At 49.4% G+C, this 7,292-nt stretch overlaps 1 protein-coding gene across 1 annotated transcript in view; it reads right to left on the bottom strand.

Moving 5' to 3' along the window:
• CSPG4 (chondroitin sulfate proteoglycan 4) overlaps positions 1–7,292 on the bottom strand; it is a 126,310-nt gene that overhangs the window by 8,506 nt on the left and 110,512 nt on the right. The gene's annotated exons all lie outside the window — the stretch shown is intronic.

Here is a 7,292-nt window from a genome sequence, read left to right as displayed (position 1 = left end):
GGCTGCAGTTTGGGATCCACTGCCTTAGCTGAGTAAGAACAAGGATGAAAATGTAATAAAATGTTGCCACTGAGAAAAAAAGAACAAGGAATTCCCACATGTGTCACCCCAAACACATTTCTTTTTCCTGATGTTAAGAAAGAATCTCAGCCACAGAATGAATCTTGAATGGCTACAGGACCTTGAACACATTAAATAATAAAAACAAATAAACCCTGACCCTAAAATGCTCCTGATTAGCATCTGTTAAACAATGAGATCATCTGCTATGAGAACATCAGTTTGGTCTGTCACTTTGGATTTGTTATTTCTTCATAATACTTCCACCTCCCTGCATGGTTCTGTTTCCACAGCCTCCCCCCACATGACAGGCCCACCTGGGATTCTGCCTTTGTGCCCCCCCTCACCCAGAGACACAATCCTGCCCGATCTTTCTGCTGGCCTCAACTGACTTGTCCCACAACACTCAGCCTGTGAGTGCCCTCCGGAGAAAAAGCCTAGGGACTCTTTTTCTTCCAATTGTGGAGACGGTTTTTTATTTTTGGAATCTGCTTGGAGCTGAGCACCCTGGAGAGAGTTTTTCTGTATGAACAAACTCCACTCAGTCCTGCTGTAATGCTCGCTAATGCACAGAACTGTGGCACATCTCTGTTGCATTCCTGCCGCCTTTATCCTTTTGCTTGGGATAGTATCTAAATGTGTGCTGTTGCAGGAATTCATGTATAGGTTGGGGGGGGGGTCCCCCTCCAGCAGATATCATGCACATGCAGCCCACTACCAAAACTAGCCCAATCACTTTTGTGATTTGTCCCCATAAAACACTTCATCACATTTTCTTCCTATCTATTCAAAGGGCCTTTGCTGCACAATACCAAATGTAAGAATTCACTGATTAATGAATTCTGGGACGCGGGTGGCGCTGTGGGTTAAACCACAGAGCCTAGGACTTGCCGATCAGAAGGTCAGTGATTCAAATCCCCACGATGGGGTGAGCTCCTGTTGCTCGGTCCCTGCTCCTGCCAGCCTAGCAGTTTGAAAGCATGTCAAAGTGGTAAATGGGAAGGTAAACGGCGTTTCCGTGCGCTGCTCTGGTTCGCCAGAAGTGGCTTAGTCATGCTGGCCACATGACCTGGAAGCTGTACGATGGCTTCCTTGGCCAATAAAGCGAGATGAGCGCCGCAACCCCAGAGTTGGCCATGACTGGACTGGTCAGGGGTCCCTTTACTGGCGGAAAACCAGAAATTCATATAGACATGTGAGCTCAGCTACTCAGCAGCCCCTCTGACTACCGTATTTTTCGCTCTATTGGACGCACCGGACCATAGGACGCACCGGACCATAGGAGGGGGAGAACAGGAAAAAAATTTTTTTTCTTGTTCTCCCCCTGTAAAACAAGGTGCGTTCAAGGTGCATTCACCCGAGCCTATGGAGCTGGCGGTGGGGGGAAGCGCTGCTTCCCCCCACCCCCAGCCTCAAAGATCCCCGAAGCCTTTGGAGCGCAGCGCCCTGCTGCCCTGCAGAGGCTTTGCGCGCAGCCGTCCCCAAGCTAGAAGAGCAAGACAGAGCCCTCTGTCTCGCTGTTCTGGCTTGGGGACAGCCTTGCTAGCCTCTGCAGGAGAGCGGGGTGCCTTTACCCCGCTGTCCTGGAGAGGCTTTGCGCGCAGCCGTCCCCAAGCCAGAACAGCGAGAAGGAGCCCTCTGTCTCGCTGTTCTGGCTTGGGAACAGCCTTGCTAGCCTCTGCAGGAGAGCGGGGTGAAGGCACCCCATTGTCCTGGAGAGGTTTTGCGCACAGCCGTCCCCAAGCCAGAACAGCCAGACGGAGGGCTCCGTCTTGCTGTTCTGGCTTGGGGACAGCCTTGCTAGCCTCTGCAGGAGAACGGGGTGAAGGCACCCCATTGTCCTGGAGAGGCTTTGCATGCAGCCGTCCCCAAGCCAGAACAGCGAGAGGGAGGGCTCCGTCTCGCTGTTCTGGCTTGGGGACAGCCTCGCTAGCCTCTGCAGGAGAGCGGGGTGAACGCACCCCGCTGTCCTGGAGAGGCTTTGCACGCAGCCGTCCCCAAGCCAGAACAGCGAGACGGAGGGCTCCGTCTCGCTGTTCTGGCTTGGGGACAGCCTTGCTAGCCTCTGCAGGAGAGTGGGGTGAAGGCACCCCGCTGCCCTGGAGAGGCTTTGCGCGCAGCCGTCCCCAAGCTAGAACAGCAAGACGGACCCCTCCGCAGCGCTCCGTCTCCCTGTTCTGCCTTTCGGCTTAGCGGCGCAGCCTGCATTCGCTCTATACGACACACACACACCCTCCGTCTCGCTGTTCTGGCTTGGGGACAGCCTCGCTAGCCTCTGCAGGAGAGCGGGGTGAACGCACCCCGCTGTCCTGGAGAGGCTTTGCACGCAGCCGTCCCCAAGCCAGAACAGCGAGACGGAGGGCTCCGTCTCGCTGTTCTGGCTTGGGGACAGCCTTGCTAGCCTCTGCAGGAGAGTGGGGTGAAGGCACCCCGCTGCCCTGGAGAGGCTTTGCGCGCAGCCGTCCCCAAGCTAGAACAGCAAGACGGAGCCCTCCGCAGCGCTCCGTCTCCCTGTTCTGCCTTTTGGCTTAGCTGCGCAGCCTGCATTCGCTCTATAGGACACACACACATTTCCCCTTAATTTTTGGAGGGGAAAAAGTGCGTCCTATAGAGCGAAAAATATGGTAAGTGATAATCCCTGGCATCCTGATACCTGAGTGCCAGACAGGTAGCCATTCCAGAAATAACAAACCCAGATTAAGACAAAAGGGTGTGATTAACTTGGCTGGGAAACAGGGAAATGTAAATATCCTTTTTGTTACACTTGATGGGTGTTCAGTGGAGGGCAAGGAGAACCATGGGGCAGGGTCCAAGATGCTCAGATTACTGCCACCAGATCTCCCCTTTCATGATGTAACCGTGATGTATGAGTGATGTAGTTTGGGGGGGGGTGTAACATGGGGATTAAGGGTGTGGGTGGACTTGCCGATCAGAAGGTCGGCGGTTCGAATCCCCGCGACGGGGTGAGCTCCCGTTGCTCGGTCCCTGCTCCTGCCAACCTAGCAGTTCGAAAGCACATCAAAGTGCAAGTAGATAGATAGGTACCGCTCCGGCGGGAAGGTAAACGGCGTTTCTGTGTGCAGCAGCTTCTGGTTCGCCAGAAGCGGCTTCGTCATGCTGGCCACATGACCCAGAAGCTGTACGCTGGCTCCCTCGGCAAATAAAGCGAGATGAGCGCCGCAACCCCAGAGTCATCTGACTGGACCTAATGGTCAGGGTCCCTTTACCTTTAACATGGGGATTAGCAGCTAATAAAAGTTTAGGGACTCTTTTGTTTGGGGCTTCCATCTTGTTCTACCTTGTGGCAGGTGGGAGTCCTGTCGTGACAGTCTTCAATAAAGACCAAGCCTACTGGCTGCCGTTTTGCTCTGGTATTCCTGGCTGGTGTCCTTGTTTTTTGTCCAAGGGAGCCCTCAGATTTCTCTGTTAACAGTGCCAAGTCAATAAGGAGTTTGCTGGAGCTATGATGACTTTTGATACCAACTTATGCATTATTTTAATGTGTGTCCCCCCACTTGTTGTTGTTTAGTCATTTAGTCGTGTCTAACTCTTCGTGACCCCCTAGACCAGAGCACGCCAGGCACTTCTGTCTTCCACTGCCTCCTGCAGTTTAGTCAAACTCATGCTGGTAGCTTCAAGAACACTATCCAACCATCTCGTCCTCTGTCATCCCCTTCTCCTTGTGCCCTCCATCTTTCCCAACATCAGGGTCTTTTCCAGGGAGTCTTCTCTTCTCATGAGGTGGCCAAAGTATTGGAGCCTCAGCTTCACGATCTGTCCTTCCAGTGAGCACTCAGGGCTGATTTCCTTAAGAATGGATAGATTTGATCTTCTTGCAGCCCATGGGACTCTCAAGAGTCTCCTCCAGCACCATAATTCAAAAGCATCAATTCTTCGGCAATCAGCCTTCTTTATGGTCCAGCCCTCACTTCCATACATCACTACTGGGAAAACCATAGCTTTAACTATATGGACCTTTGTTGGCAAGGTGATGTCTCTGCTTTTTAAGATGCTGTCTAGGTTTACCATCGCCTTTCTCCCAAGGAGCAGGCGCCTTTTAATTTCGTGGCTACTGACACCATCTGCAGTGGAGCCCAAGAAAGTAAAATCTCTCACTGCCTCCATTTCTTCCCCTTCTATTTGCCAGGAGGTGATGGGCCCAGTGTCCATGATCTTCGTTTTTTTAATGTTGAGCTTCAGACCATATTTTGCACTCTCCTCTTTCACTCTCATTAAAAGCTTCTTTAATTCCTCCTCACTTTCTGCCATCAATGTTGTGTCATCTGCATATCTGAGGTTGTTGATATTTCTTCTGGCAATCTCCAGCCCAGCCTTTCGCATGATGAATTATGCGTATAAGTTAAATAAGCAGGGAGACAATATACAGCCTTGTCGTACTCCTTTCCCAATTTTGAACCAATCAGTTGTTCCATATCCAGTTCTAACTGTAGCTTCTTGTCCCACATAGAGATTTCTCAGGAGACAGATGAGGTGATCAGGCACTCCCATTTCTTTAAGAACTTGCCATAGTTTGCTGTGGTCGACACGGTCAAAGGCTTTTGCATAGTCAATGGAGCAGAAGTAGATGTCTTTCTGGAACTCTCTAGCATTCTCCATAATCCATAATGTTTGCAATTTGGTCTCTGGTTCCTCTGCCTCTTTTAAATCCAGCTTGCACTTCTGGGAGTTCTTGGTCTGGGAGTTCTGCTTGAGCCTTCCTTGTAGAATTTTAAGCATAACCTTGCTAGCGTGTGAAATGAGTGCAATTGTGCGGTAGTTGGAGCATTTTTTGCCACTGCCCTTCTTTGGGATTGGGATGTAGACTGGTCTTCTCCAATCCTCTGGCCATTGCTGAGTTTTCCAAACTTGCTGGCATATTGAGTGTAGCACCTTAACAGCATCATCTTTTAAAATTTTTAAAAGTTCAGCTGGAATACAGTGGTGCCTCGCAAGACGAAGTTAATTCGTTCTGCGAGTTTTTTCGTCTTGTGAATTTTTCATCTTGCGTAGCACAGTTTCCCATAGGAAATGCATTGACGGTTTCCCATAGGAATGCATTGACGGTTTTAAGAAAAAGGCGCAAGACGTTTTCGTCTTGCGAAGCAAGCCCATAGAGAAATTCGTCTTGTGAAGCAACTCAAAAAACGAAAAACTATTTCGTCTTGCGAGGCATTCGTCTTGCAAGGCATTCGTCTTGCGAGGTACCACTGTACCATCACTTCCACTGGCCTTGTTATTTGCAGTGCTTTCTAAGGCCCATTTGACTTCACTCTCCAGGATGTCTGGCTCAAGGTCAGCAACCACACTACCTGGGGTGTACGAGACATCCATATCTTTCTGGTATAATTCCTCTGTGTATTCTTGCCACCTCTTCTTGGTGTCTTCTGCTTCTGTTAGGTCCTTACCACTTTTGTCCTTTATTATGGTAATCTTCATACAAAATGTTTATTTCATATTCCCCCCACTAGCTTGAAATAATTCAATGGAATTTTTTTGCAACAAATCCTCTATCTTGCCTATTCTTTTTAATATATTTTTAAAAGCCTGTAGTTTCTACCAAGAAGCTAGGAAAGACGTCTCAGACCCTGAATACTGGAAAGACTGCCTCCTTCCCTAGAGACCCTCTTGGGTGAAGAGATTGGCAGCGGGGGCGTTTTGGCAGTTCCTCTGTCCTCAGAGACTTGGGACAGGGCCTTCTTTGAGATGGCCCCTGAGTGGTGGAACTCCCTTCACCACGGAAGTGCACCTGGCCCATTCGGTACACAGCTTCCGGCAATGCTGAAGATGCAGCTCATTCCTTTGCCTTCTGACACTTGAGGTGATTGTTTTAGGACCCCCCCCCCCTTATTTTATGACTGGAAGTTTCTTTAAACTGTTTTAAATAATAAACTATTTGAATGTTGTCACCTGTCCTGGGTCTTTAGGGTGAAGGGTGGGTAATAAATCAGTGCATTATTCTACATTCCCTCTTGGTCATTTTTCTGAATCACAGGGCAGGAGGTAAAGTTCTTGTCAATGGCCACCCTTACTTATGATTGCCTGAAATTGCTTTGAAATACATCATATGTAGGTTGCTTTATTTACCAGTATTTTATCATATGCAGCTTGTTTTATTTCCTATTAAATCTCTCATCATGCCATTAAGCTCTGTTCAATTAAATCAACACACGGGTGATTCGTTTCAGTTACAGACCTGAGTCTCTAGTTAAGCTTGACTCCCCGTTCCACTGGGTTGTTGCTGAGAAAACGTTCCTTCACTGGAGGATTTTAAACCGAGCTTGGATGGCCACCTGCCAGGAATTCTTGAGCTGTGATTCCTGCATTGCAGGGGGTTGGACTAGATGACCCTGGGAGTCCCCCCTCCAACTCCACAGTTCTGTGATATTGGAACCTCGAACCTTGGCTCCAATGAGTGCATTGCTCGTATTTGGCAGGATGTCCACTGACCTTGATCACATCTCCAAATTAACAAGCATGAAACCTGGAAAGCAAGTGAATGATGTGTCCATTTGGCTTCCAGGCACTTAACTTTTAGGAGCCATGAAGGAGGACAAGAGTTGCACTTCACTCTAACATTTTAACAAAGCACCCCCAAAGGAAAACTTAGGACACAAAACAAAGAAAGTGATTTAGAACAGGTATCAGTAAGCCAGGGCTGCTCTTGGTCACAAGAGACAGTTAGAACATATTTTTGTGGGTTTGTGGGGCTCCGTCTGGATGATGCCCTGAGCCCTTTCCCTGGAGTCCTGTACCCAGTGAGGGCTAGAATCTCATAGAGGATTCTATGGCTGAACTAGTCAGATAAGTTTCTTTGACCTTACATGGCCACTTAAGTGTCCTCATCAGCCAGGGCTGGCCCACCCATGAGGCAAGGTGAGGCAGCCGGCTCAGGTAGCAGGATCCACAGAGGCACCATATCCTCTGTAGATCTTTATCCTCCCCTGGTCCTTGATGTAGATCTTCACTTACCCCCTTTTCCTGGGGGAGGGGAGGGGGGCACAATTTTGTGGTTCACCTCAGGTGCCAAAGTGTTTTGTGTAGGCCCTGTCATCAGCATCCTAAAAGAGTGAGCCTGACTGCAAGAGCCCCCTAAGTGAGGGGGCCCTCCAGGCTCATGGGTAGACCTGCTTGCTCTTTGCTGGCTCCAAACCTGAGACTAATGGAGAAGCAAGATCTGTTGGAGTGTTGATGCTGTGAGCCCCTCCATCCTATGCTCAGGTTGTAAAGGTAAA

Source organism: Podarcis tiliguerta (assembly GCF_965153285.1).
Source record: "Podarcis tiliguerta genome assembly, chromosome: 14".
NCBI classification, from domain to species: Eukaryota; Metazoa; Chordata; class Lepidosauria; order Squamata; family Lacertidae; genus Podarcis; species Podarcis tiliguerta.
The sequence above is the reverse complement of the archived record's forward strand: the minus strand, read 5'-3'. Positions and strand labels throughout refer to the sequence as shown.